Below are 12,500 nucleotides of genomic sequence, written 5' to 3'. Positions count from 1 at the left end.
AGAGCGGGATGATAAGCCCCCCGAACAGCTCGCTGCCGCCGCTGCCAAAGAACTCAAAAACTTATTAGCATGACACTATAAAATGACAAATAGGCTTTCCTCAGTGGTGAAGTAATGGTCATAATAAATGTACTAGGTGTATAGTATGAAACAAACATAAAAGTTGTTCACTCTACAGCGGAAAACAAAGGGATGATTAGTGTTTCAAGGGGCCGCATAAATTGATTTCTTAATATATCACGCTAGGATTTACATAGCGGTGCACGAGGCATATGCACCTTGGTTATAATACTTTCACTGAACGAACTTACTTAAATAAAAAGTTTAAAATCAAGAACTTGAAATCAGTACCTACGGCTTCAGTTTGCAGACAAGAGGCATCTGAATGGTGCGACAGTCGACAGATCAACAAACAACACATCTGTCATCTTTTTTTCTAGTTTTGTGTTTATATTTTATATTTTATTGGTAAAAGAACAAGAAGAATGTAATAAAAATTGGGACAGAAAAAAGTGCATCGCATCTGGCTCGGAAACGTCGCTTACCATTCTCGAGGGAATTTATCGGAGAATGCATGGATGGACAAATGAAAAACAAATTTCTGAGATTGGGGAATCCTGTTAAAGAGTATTCCATGCTTTAAATATAATCATGGGATACTTACCCGCACGGTTGATGGAGAGCTGAGTGAGCTCGGTTCCGAGGAGAATGTGGACAGCCTTTACCAGCTGCTTCAGATGGGTCCAGTACTGCCGTGGCAGCAGGTCCAGAGTGCAGGGCAGGCAGTAAAACAACAACCAGTGCCGCCATTCACTGGCTTTCCAGCTCCCCCGAGTGCCGATTGGCCTTGGCAACCTTGTAAACGAGTGGGGAGGCTTGATGGCTTTAAGGCGCCGGCTGATCTCCTCAACTCGAGCGGTGGTTCCTCTAATTGAAATCATAGCACCGCATAAAAACTAACACATCTAGAAAGGGTGATGGGTGGGTAAGTCTCTTAGTGCACAGAAGCTCAGGGCATATGGAAGAAAAGCTAATTCTGCAGAGCCCACACAACCTCGGCTCAATCTCCACCCAGACCCATTTGGACTTGGATGAGTCTTGTAACAGCATGCATTTGTGTACACCATAGTCCATTGAGACTCAAGAAGGTAGGGCGAGGGAAAGGAAGGGTGGGGAGGAGGAAGCAGACAAAACACTGAAGAGAGAAGGAGGTTTCCCCCTCTCTTCTCCAGTGCTGCGTCTCTTTCCTCCTCCCCAGCATTTCTTTCCCTTGCCCTACCGTCTTGAGTTTTAACGGACTATAGGGTTGTGCCAATATTAAAAATTTCAAATAGTAGTTTTGAATAATACAGTATTCGCTTCGAGAAGAACTGCACTATTCGCGTTTTTCGAACTGTCAACCAGCGCTTCTTATCAAACACCGGTGAACTGCGGAGAAGCAATACCCGTGGAAGCGAGCTTCATGGGTGTTGCTTCTCTGCATTACATTATTGCTCGGCAAGAAGCGCACGCAATGGGGTAACCCTCCGCAATAAACACTTCAAAAAGTATGAATATCGCACTTGCATGCTTGACAGAAAATCATACATTCAAAGTGGGATGGTGCACGTGTGCTGGCAGTATGTGAAAATAAATGAAAACTTTGTGGATGTATATATTTACAATTGAGGAAACGTTTCAAAATTAAACTGCCTGTTATGCAAGGGTATATGTGAGGCAGAGATGCCCTTAGAACCTGCATTCATCATGAGCAAATTTTTCTTTTTTAACTCGATATTAAAGAAGGAATATCTTATATAGCAAAATTTATAAATTCACTCAATTGGGTATAGTTGACCACCTCTACAGGATTAATTTTATGTCAAATCCATCGTTTACTTGCTATCCCAAGATATTAGACTTTCTGAGGTTACAATTCATTAATATAGATAGATTAAACTCATCTTATAAATGAACAAGTGGAACAACCTTTACGAGTTTATCTGGGTTTTCGTCAAAGCATGACGTAATGGTAGTGAAAGGTGTGGAAAAACTATTCAATATTCGAATCGAAAATATTCGGCCAAAATCGCATCGAACTAAATATCCACTATCCACACAGGACTAGTGTACAGTACTCTGTGATGCACACTGGAAGACTCCATGTTAGCTGCCATATTGTACTCGCTAAATTACTGATATGCAGCAGAGATCCGCACAGGACTAGTGTACAGTACTGTGTGATGCACACTGGAAGACTCCATCTTAGCTGCCATATTGAACTGGCTAAATTACTAATATGCAGCAGAGATAGACACTAGATGCACATCACCGCCTGTGCCAGACCTTACCCTTATTGCGGCCTTACTGCGATCTAAATGTTCATGCGACAAATATGGCCTCTATCTAAAAAGCTACTAAAGGGCAACTCCACTCATTTCCGAAAATTTTAGAATAATGAGTGGTTTTACATTAAAAAGCACCACACTCTTCATCATCCTTTGGTGTTTATGACATTTGACGGCGTCTGCACAACTGGGGCATCAGTCTGTGCACGTAGTGTGAACAAAACTCCGACACAATAATAACAAACGGTGAGATGACGACGGCGGTTGTGACACGGGAGACAATAAGACAGCCTGACGGCTCTTAATAAGCGCGCTGCGCAGGCGCTTTGCACCAATCATGTGGAAACCGCTGAGCACAGAGAGGAAGTACTGCTGACGTCATTCCTGCCCGCAGAATTAAAAACAAACAAGAAGAGGCCATGGTGCACAATGTTGGCTAGGCCAACACCGTAGCCTGGTTGCACCCTGATTCCCCCACTAAAGTCAGCCGATTTTGGCAACTTGGCACGTTGCAAAGTTTGCCAGACTGCTTAAGAAACATATAGAAATACCCAGGTCATAAAATTTGACATGTGATCTACCTAGGTGATACTGAAGATTACTGCAATTTTGTTTCAAAAAGAAAAATGAAGCAGAGTTCCCCTTTAAATTCTCACCTGTTTGTGAAAGCAGTATCATGGACACAATAGAACAAAAATAGCAAACAGAGTACCAATTCATGCAGTCAGCACGGGTTGGCACACTTTTAGAAGATTCTGCCTTACATACCTTGTTCACCCGTAAGCTGATAGTGCAGTGAAAGTAACAAGACTATCACGCCAGTTATAATATTTTCATCGTTTGCCACACTGCCACGATTTTGCTCATATGCACGTGCAGAGCGGGGTCAGGAGGTGAAAAGAAGGTGGTTAATTGGTACAGCAGCTGCGTACGTCCCACCGCATTGCCAGCTTAAAGGTGAATGGATTATATTCTCGAAGACTTTTGGGCGAAACCCACCGATGTAGTATCTCTTGTTAGAGCTTGAAGATGAGAGGAGCTCCTCAGTAATCTGGCGTGTAGCACCCAGAAGCACAGCGTGCATGTACTCCACTGTGAAGCCCCACACAAGGTCAAAGTGTGGGAGCTTCACAGTGGGAGATGGGCCTTTATATCCATTGATGGGCATGGAGTACTCCAGAGCGAGGGCCATGTCCCTCAGAACATCGTCCGTGGTCCTTTCGAAAGCATCAGATGAATTCGTGTAGCGCACGCGCCCCGTTAAAAAGTAAGAACCACAAACTTATGATATAAATATTTAGATTAAGTGCAGAGCAACTGGATACATGCTGCGAAACACACACCATATTTGAAAAAAGTAAGATTATCAGCAGCTAAAAACCACTATGGATGTTTCTGGTTTCTAGTCATTTTTAAAAACAGTGGTAAATAATATTAATTTGAGTAATCAGCAGGTGTGAGCAGATACTGAAGTTTCAGATTCAAATCAAAAAGTAATGGAGTGAATATTTCGATTCGACTTAACAATCTCTAATGTTTGAATAATGCAACACCTTGAATAGCTGGACAATGTTAGTTTGTACAAGAATGATGCCTCTTAGCAGCATTCCTTAAAGACCTCTGGATCTAAATCAAGTTTACATTGAGAAGCCTTTGCCACTTGCCATTCCAACAGAAAGTAGTTCTTGTATTCCTTGAACACCCAGCTAGCTTGGTTCACTACTTATTTCCAGTTTTTGTGACTATAACAGAAAAAATGATTACCAAAACATGAATCTCAACAATAATTTAATTATCCTCATCTGCTAATCCATCACTCCCCGAAGGGTCAAGTGTGCCACTGCAGCTATAGACACTCAGAGCTTAAGAAATGCACGGCATGACGTGTACCGAGCAGCTTATTCTCAACTCCACCTTAAGTTGATAAGAGCACAAAAGAAAAAATCAAAAAGCTATAGGAACAAACATAACATGCCATGCTCTACATTTCTTCTCCTTTCAGTGGGTGGCTCAAGATCAGTCGTTTGTCCAACCAACACACTGGATGCATCATTCGGCTGAACCTCATATTTGGCATTGTCATGTGCTTTCATTAACATTGTTTATTTGTGCTACCCGCCTATCGTCCACAGGCCCTATGGGAAAATGATCACATCCGCTGTATTTTATTAACACATTTGCTTTTTAGTCTGTATACATAAGGCAAATCAAAGTTTTGGTATTTAATATTTATGTTACATTCGACTTTTTGGCCATACTAGTATTTTGCACCATTCAATTCGAATTTGAAGGCAGTGATAAAATGCAGCCCAGCTGTTAATCAACATCTTGTAGACCCCGAGATGGGGAATGATAAAAAAACGGACGAGCACAAGAAAAGCTTGTCGAAGTTTTACTATTTGCACACCTCGAGTAATCAGTGACAAAATGGGTAAGAAACATTTCAGGCAGTCGCCTTTTGACAATGGCATCTACTAAAAAATTGTTTTTCCATCTTTTTTTGTAAGAATGTGTGGTACATCATTTTCGTTTCATTTCCGCTTTTGTTTCTTTACTTTATTGTACCTGCAGTGCCCTCATTTCTCGCACACTGAAGATTGCGTAGATCTGTATCGATAATAGAAATAGTAGGCTCATCATTACAGAGTAAATGTCATTGCAATTAATGAATATCTGTGCAGACAAGAACCGCACACAATTCTCACCGTCAATGTAGGCTCCTTTTATGAGGCACCACGGACAGCCGAAGTAGCCGTTGAAGAGCACAGAGTTCTGGACCGTAGACCGTGCTGGCGCATCAACGAAGAAGCACATTACAAAGACTCTGGAAGAGTGGCGAGTCCCTTCGTGCTCCCAGATGTTTGGCTACATACTGTTGATGCCTTCAACAAATTTAGCGAGGAACAGAGCCATGTTTGGGTGCCCCTTCCCGAACCAGAGTCCTGCGAGAGTGCAGTGTTCAAACCGCTGCGGCACTGGCAGCTCATTCACCATAAAGTGGATGGGCCAAATAGAAGCCCCGGATTAGCTAAAGACGGGGCTCCCATCAGTGTTCACGGTGAGAGTGAGGTCGGTGGCGCCCAGAATCCTACGTGCCCGAAGCTGGCAGTAAGTCTGTCCTTCGGTAATGTCACCAATTACCGTAGGTTCGCTGGAGGACGTCCTTGAAAGGCTGTCGTGCAGGAGGGCCTTTGTTTGGCTTATGAGAGTCTTTAACTGCTCATGCATTTTCATCGTTACAAAGAATGCCCCACTCCTCTTCAGTTCGTTTTCTTGGCTCTCTTTTTTGCATGTTGGGCACAGAAGGCGATCCATTCCATCATCCAAGGATAAAAGGTCGCTACACACGTTACAGTAGAAGTGGTATTCAACGACCTTTTCAGCCTCTGGGCGCCATAACTTTATAAACAAGTATTTGCTCCGTGGGAACACATCTGCAGCAGGAGTGAAGAATATGTTGCCCATTTTTAGAAGGTCGTCCAGAGCCTTCCAGCTCAGCCCGTTTGCTGACAGGAATGACATCATTAAGGCAACAGCTTTAGCTTTCGTAATGGTGGAGTGAGGCAATGTCTCCGAACCAAACTGGTGCAGTCCAGCAGCCAAGAAGTCCTCTTCCGACATGGCATTTGGTTCACGAATGTCTTCTTCGGCGTCTAGCTGACTTCCATCGTCAGTCTCGCTGTCCCCGGTGATCTGCTCGTCGCCGCTGGCTGAGCGAAACTCTTCAAAAGAACAATCGGCCGAGCCAATTGCGTCATGGAGTGTGCTCTCTGGGGCGATGGGGCTCGCTCGTCTGCGTTCCTCGTCCGTGATGTCGGAGCTGGAGCACGCGTGTGAATGCGAGTCGTTGTCAGAGAAGTGGATTTCAGCAGCTGATGGCACGCTTTGAGAAAACACTTCGGACTGTTTTGAACTCCTCGGTGAGTCAATGGCCCTATAATGTGCCAATGTCGACTTCGGTACCTGTGATTGATTTCCGCTGTCGAGATAGCGCAGCCGTCGACGTCGCTTACATTCGCCGCCGGTTTCCATATGGACTGCCGATACCTTTGAGACACCCCTAAGTCCTACAGATCACTGGGATTTTAAGGTCACTACTGAAACATGCTGTAAGTTCGAAGCTGCGTTTGCAACTAAACGACTAAACTGCTAACAATGCCCAAATCGGAAGTAAAACAAGAACAGCAGTCCTGCAGCTACCGACGCTTTCCAAGAGTAACAGATTGCATTGGATTGAATTGATTTCTGATAACATTCTGAATTTGTTTATAACGCATTAGCATTTATACGCACAGACCAACGAGGTAGAGGGGCTTAGAGTGATAAACCGGAAGCTCGGAAGTGGCACCCCCGCGGTTGCCGCCATGTTTTACGCAAATGTGACCACTCGTCACGTGACCTCCCAAGAGCCGTGACGTCACAGGTAAGATGGCAGCGCCAAGAGCTGGTGGATGCGAGTTTGTTCGGTGCGCGGTAGCCGTGATGTGCCGCTGCTTACCGACGACTTCGGGCTTTTTCGTGTTCGCTGACGCAGGTATAATGTGAAAAATGAAGGAATGAGTCTTTATACCCTTTTTGCGCAAGATCGCACTGGATCATCTGGATATTAGCACCTGTGAGGCAGCATCAGCCGTATCGCCGTACCGGTGCTCGGATTCGGGATCAGTTCGAGGATCGATAGAACTTTGAGTGCTTTTAGCATAAAATTTTCGCATTCTCTTAGCTTTGTTTGAACGTTGGAATGTCTGAGAATCGACACGAAATGTATGCGTCGGATCTATGGCCTAGAGGAATTTGTTTCAGCCCTAGGTAACTGCATAATCACAGCAACTTTTAGCGAGGAAGCTCCTGCGACCGTTGCGTTTAGCACTTATCAACAATTTTACGATATAACTTCAGGCATAAAATATTCGCATTTTTCTATCTTTGTTTGAACATTGGAATGTCTGAGAATCGAAACGAAAGGTATACGTCGCGTTAGGGCCTAGGGGAAGTTATTTCAGCCGTGCGTCACCGAATAACCATAGCAACTTTTAGCGAGGAAGTTTTTGCGATCTTTAACCTTTTATGCTAATCGACGATTCTGCATTCGATCGCTTTTCTTCCTTTTTTGTGAGTGCGAAGTGCACACTTTTTTTCAGCTACGAGGATCACGTCTTATTGGTAGTGGGGATGAATAAATCGTTGCAGGCACCTGCTTCACAGCTATTCGAGTTGCTATAGGAGCAACTGTTTTGGTGTATGCATAGAGTAACTGTACCTTTTTTCTTTTGTAGGATTTATTGCAGCAATACTTTTTTCATCAAGAGTGTACTGCATTACTTGGTCAATTATTTACTTGTTCTAATTACCTGGATAAGATGATTCACATTTGTGTTCATCCCTTGCCTGAAGAGCAATCGTTGAAAAATGTTGACCATTCCTGTCGGTCTCTTCAGTAGACTTTTTGGAAAGTTTGGGCTGCCTATACTTCGTATCGTTGTAACTTGGAAAAGGGCAACCGCCACAGCCCCCTCGAGCCAATCAGAGCGACGGAGCGAAGGTGTGTGACAAATTTGTGCAGACGAGCACTCTGATGATATGTTGCCATGTGCCTCTCTCCAATGTGCCTATTGACTCGCCGAGACTGTAGCCTTTGCCAAATTGTGATAAAACGAATTACAGTAGCTACTACTCTAATTACCCCAGGCTTTCATACTTTGGACATTTGTTCGCAAGAATTTTATGTCCGCCATCACTGTGAACTCGGCTCGGCGCCTATTCGACTCGAACGCTGCATTAGCATTCGACGTGAACTGGGGCCCAGTCGTGTGCTTTGCGCCGAAAAAAAATGGTGACAGTTCTGTTGCTCGATGGGGTTCTGCAAAGGGTCTATTGTGTCATACGTATAGGAAGTGTCCTGCTATATAACAATGCATCAACACAAACTAATAAAGTATATGCTCAGAGGTGTGTTTATTTTTGCAATTAACAAGTTACAGCAGTGAGCTTTAATGTTATTTTCATGTGTGTAGTTTTAAGTATACTCTCTGCAATTCCTCCGAGGGCCCCTAGAGGGAATAAATTAATAAATAGCATTTTCACATCACTGTAGTTGGTTTTCGAATGCACCACGTGTTTAGGAGAGGTGGAACGAGTGCAGCCCCATGCAACAAGTCTGCCAGTTTGGTATGTCTCATTAATTATTATTGAAGGGTCAGAGATGCGAGTGTCCTCAAAAGGACCTGCGAGAGCAGTGAACAGAATTCTTGGTGTATAGACTCTCAAGGCGTAAAGGCAAGCGGAAATATGTTTATCTGGTTAGTGTATCAGATATGTTTATTTCCACTTGATTGCATAATTATTGATTCTTAGTAAATGGTTCCATAACGAGTTCTTTCTGCGACAGTCTTCTGTCAGGCGTTCAGTCGTAGTACCTATGGACCTTGTTGTCGGATGACGCTCTTGGCACGTCGGTGGTCAGTTTGGTCGAGTAGCAACTTTGACCGACTGATGCCGCCTTGTAATCATACGTCATGTGCAGCCACTGACATTTGATGCACTGAAGCCGCAGGGCTGGCTTCTAATCCGCAAATTTTCCTGGTAGTTTTCTGCATCAATACAGCAAGCTCGGGCATGTATTGATTACGTGGCTGTGCCTTTTGCTGTACCGTTGACTTGATAGCCGGTAACAATGTTTGTTTGCTATCCAAGCCATTTCACTTCCATTTCGTAATCGCGATTTATTCTGCATCCCGTGACCACTGCAACTTGTGTAAGTCTCGTGTGGGAAAGTGAAGTCTGGTGATGCTTGCACTCCACTTTTGGGAGCAACCAACCATTCTATTTCTTCAAGTCACTCAGCGGCATTCTCCCTCAAAGTTGGAAATTGTGTGCTTCGTGGCGTGGACACAGATAATTAGTGTCAGCAAATTATTAGGTATTGTCCTTGGACGAGAACCGACACCAGATCAACTGTCCTTGATTGCCGCTCACCTGCTTTGTCGTGGTTACCGCCCGTCCAGATGAAGTGGATCACGAGCTTCGGGGTAATGTCGGCACCAGGGACAAAGATTGCCGAAGATAATCCTTAATCTTTTGCGGACGCTCGTCAAGACGTGGTCGAGGGTCGTTTCGCAGAAACCCTTGCATGCCGATTCATTTCTACGGGCACCTCCAGTGGACGTGGTCGGCCTCATGCAATGATAGCAGTGGTTTTCGATCGGCAATTCGCAGCACCTCCGTTTTCCTTGGTGTAATTTGTTCAGCGCGGACCTACGCTGGTTCTTCCCGATGTCAGGAATGCTTCGGAGTTGGGGCGTCTCGTTAAATTGGCATTGAATAGTAACAGGTAGCCGGTGGTGGTCGTTGTGACTTTGTGGCATAAGTCGCCCTCGGTTCGTCAGATGCCGCTTTGCTCGAAGATGTCTCCAGTTGAAATGCCTGTCGAACTTCCGAAACAATCTCGGCAATCAAAATAAAAGCTGGGCAACAGATGGCAGGAACTAGCTTCCTTATCTCCTCCCGGACACTGTTGTGGATGACGTCGCGGATGTCTGGAGGGCTGGCATTAAAGTTGCAGCTGGACGACTCGAGTGTCGAGACGCTGGGGAGTTGTTGATATTGACAGGCTCGGGCCTGCAGTGTACATTCAATGTTGGAAGCCTCGGTGATATGAACCCTTCGACTGCTGTCGTGGGGTTGCAGACAAGGCTGCCGAAGTTGTTGTCCCTCACATAAGGCTCTTAGCTTCTTGTCTTCTGTAGCATCAGGGTTGGCGTGGGTGCTCGATCAGGCGCTAAACATCCTCCACAAAGGTGGCGACGTTCTTGCTGGGGCCGTGTCCTGGACAGAATCAGGAATTCCGCTCTCTCTCTTCAATGTTGGCTGATGAACTTGCAATTCAGCTCGATCTTCCAAACTTCCCACGATGTTAAGGAGGATTCCTGGTTCTCAAACCAGTGCCTGGCAGTTTCTTCCACGAGAAGTATAGGTTCTGCAGGAGCTGGTTGTCCATCTACCCACTTTGGTGGGTGACACGGTCATATGGTCATATTGTTCAATCCAGCCCCCAACGTCTTATGCACCTTGCTCAAAAAGACATCACAGTGCGAGGTGCGACAGCCATGCAAGCGATGGTGGGAGCAGACGCGGTTTGCTGCTACAGGTTTGTCATTGCTGACTTAGGTTCGGTTTTTCTGACAAAAGACCTAATTCCAATGGTTCTTGCTGGTAGCAATGACAGGCTTGGATTTTAGGTTCTTCGTGGTGTATTTCCCAGGTTTGTCCTTGTGGTACTCGCTCGTCTTGCGGTTTTTCTGCCGGGTTCGCGATAGGACTTGGTTCCCGGCTCGCCGGGGGCTTAAGACACGAGATAATGTGCCACCCGTGTCTTGCTATCGGACAACTCGGCTGAGGAGCCTCCAGGGTCCACACAGAGTGAAGGGCTATGGGTAAAGTGCCCAGCACTTCCACCAGAACATACAATGACAGCTGAGCATGGCCTGGGACTTTCCAGAATAATAAATATTGATAGAAAATAGGACTGGAGCAAGCATCCGTGACAATATAACAAAACAGACAGAAGAGAGTCTCTCATTACCACTAAAGAAGCTGCATTGCTTTAGTGGCATTCTGTCCGAATAAATCCTCTCTTTCAGGGTTTGGCGACTGCCGAGGACGAGCTGAACTGAAATGGATGTGGGACCACTTTTCTGGTAATGAGCAGCTGCAGACTGTCGTCGCAAAGCGGCTTGAACGGGTGGACTAGTTAGGTAACACGCACAATGAAATGTCCATAAAGCTTGCAATTCGCGTAACGAGTGTTGATGAAACTTTGGTGTCGACGAAACGTACGACAGACCAGCAGAATCAGTACCAACAGCAACTCCTGTGCTCCGTGAAAGTACATGTCTACGCCTGAGCAATTTAGTAGGCAGCACACCATCACCTAAAGCACGGCACAGGAACTGCCAGTTTGAAGGCAGCTCTTCGGCGCGCCGCACACCTGTGCTCCGCGAAAGTGCAAGTCTACGCCGGAACAATTTGGGAAGCAGCACAGTATCATTTAGCACGGTGCGGGAACTACAAGCGTCAAGGCAGCTCTCCGATGCACCGCACAACAAAAGTGAGCCTTCGGTCATTTGAACGAAGCGGCACCACGATTGCACACTGCCAAGCACGACTCGCGCAATTTCCGTCGCTAAACTGTGTATCCAAATATATTGCACACGCTTCACTGCAGATCTTGAAGGTGCGGATGGTCAACGCGAGCACAGAAACGTTGCCTTAAAATTATCCTAGCGGTTCCGAATGAATCCGAAGTCCGAGCAACGGAGGGCCGATTGTCTCTTTCGTGACAACATCCGCCTCGGTCACCAGAGAAATGCACACCGTTACTCCGTATTTTCACGTTATAACTACGTCAGACACAACGCTGAACTCTGAAGTCGCTTTTGACCGGCCTCCTATGACGGCTTCCGCGTCTGAAATCAACTCGCCGAGACGAACGACAACCAACAAAGCATCCGACAAGCTCCGGCCCGGCTGGGGCCAGCCGCTGCATGGGCGCTGCCATCTTTCCTGTGACGTCACGTCTTTGGTTTGGTCATGTGACGAGTGGTCAAAGTTGCGTACAATGGCAGCCGCCTTATGGGGGTCACTTTCGAGTGCAGACCGGAACCCCGGTTTATCGCTCTAAGCCCCTCTACCTCGTTGGCACAGACCTAAAATATATTTATATAAGCAGTAATTACTTTATAAAACTTCAAACGACAAGAATTACACAAATTTGGTAATTCTTGTTGCGTGAGTTTCTTTCTTTTTTTTTCAAATCTTGGGTGGCGAGTTGGCAGGCGCACTCGCGTACGGGTTTTAAACTTTCTGCACAGCCGTGCACGCCACCAGGGATCAGATTTTTGTATGCAAATAAATATTATTACTATTATTATTATTATTATTAAGAATATGTTATTCTAGTAACAAGTTACCACTCCGCTCCTACAAGGATTTTATCCGTTCCAGCTTCCGACTAAACTCAACTTCCGGCCAGTTTGTTCTGACACTTTTAATCCTATCCGATCTCCAATCCGCTGCGTCTTCGCGCTGCGTCTTTTTTTGTCTCGCCTCCTACTTTTGCTTCTTCCGATGAGCTCATCGGCTACTAGTTTCGCTACTCTTAGACATCGATAAAAC

This window comes from Ixodes scapularis, unplaced genomic scaffold (assembly GCF_016920785.2).
Source record: "Ixodes scapularis isolate PalLabHiFi unplaced genomic scaffold, ASM1692078v2 PGA_scaffold6__148_contigs__length_123643588, whole genome shotgun sequence".
In the NCBI taxonomy this organism is placed as follows: Eukaryota; Metazoa; Arthropoda; class Arachnida; order Ixodida; family Ixodidae; genus Ixodes; species Ixodes scapularis.
Note: the sequence above shows the minus strand (reverse complement) of the source record.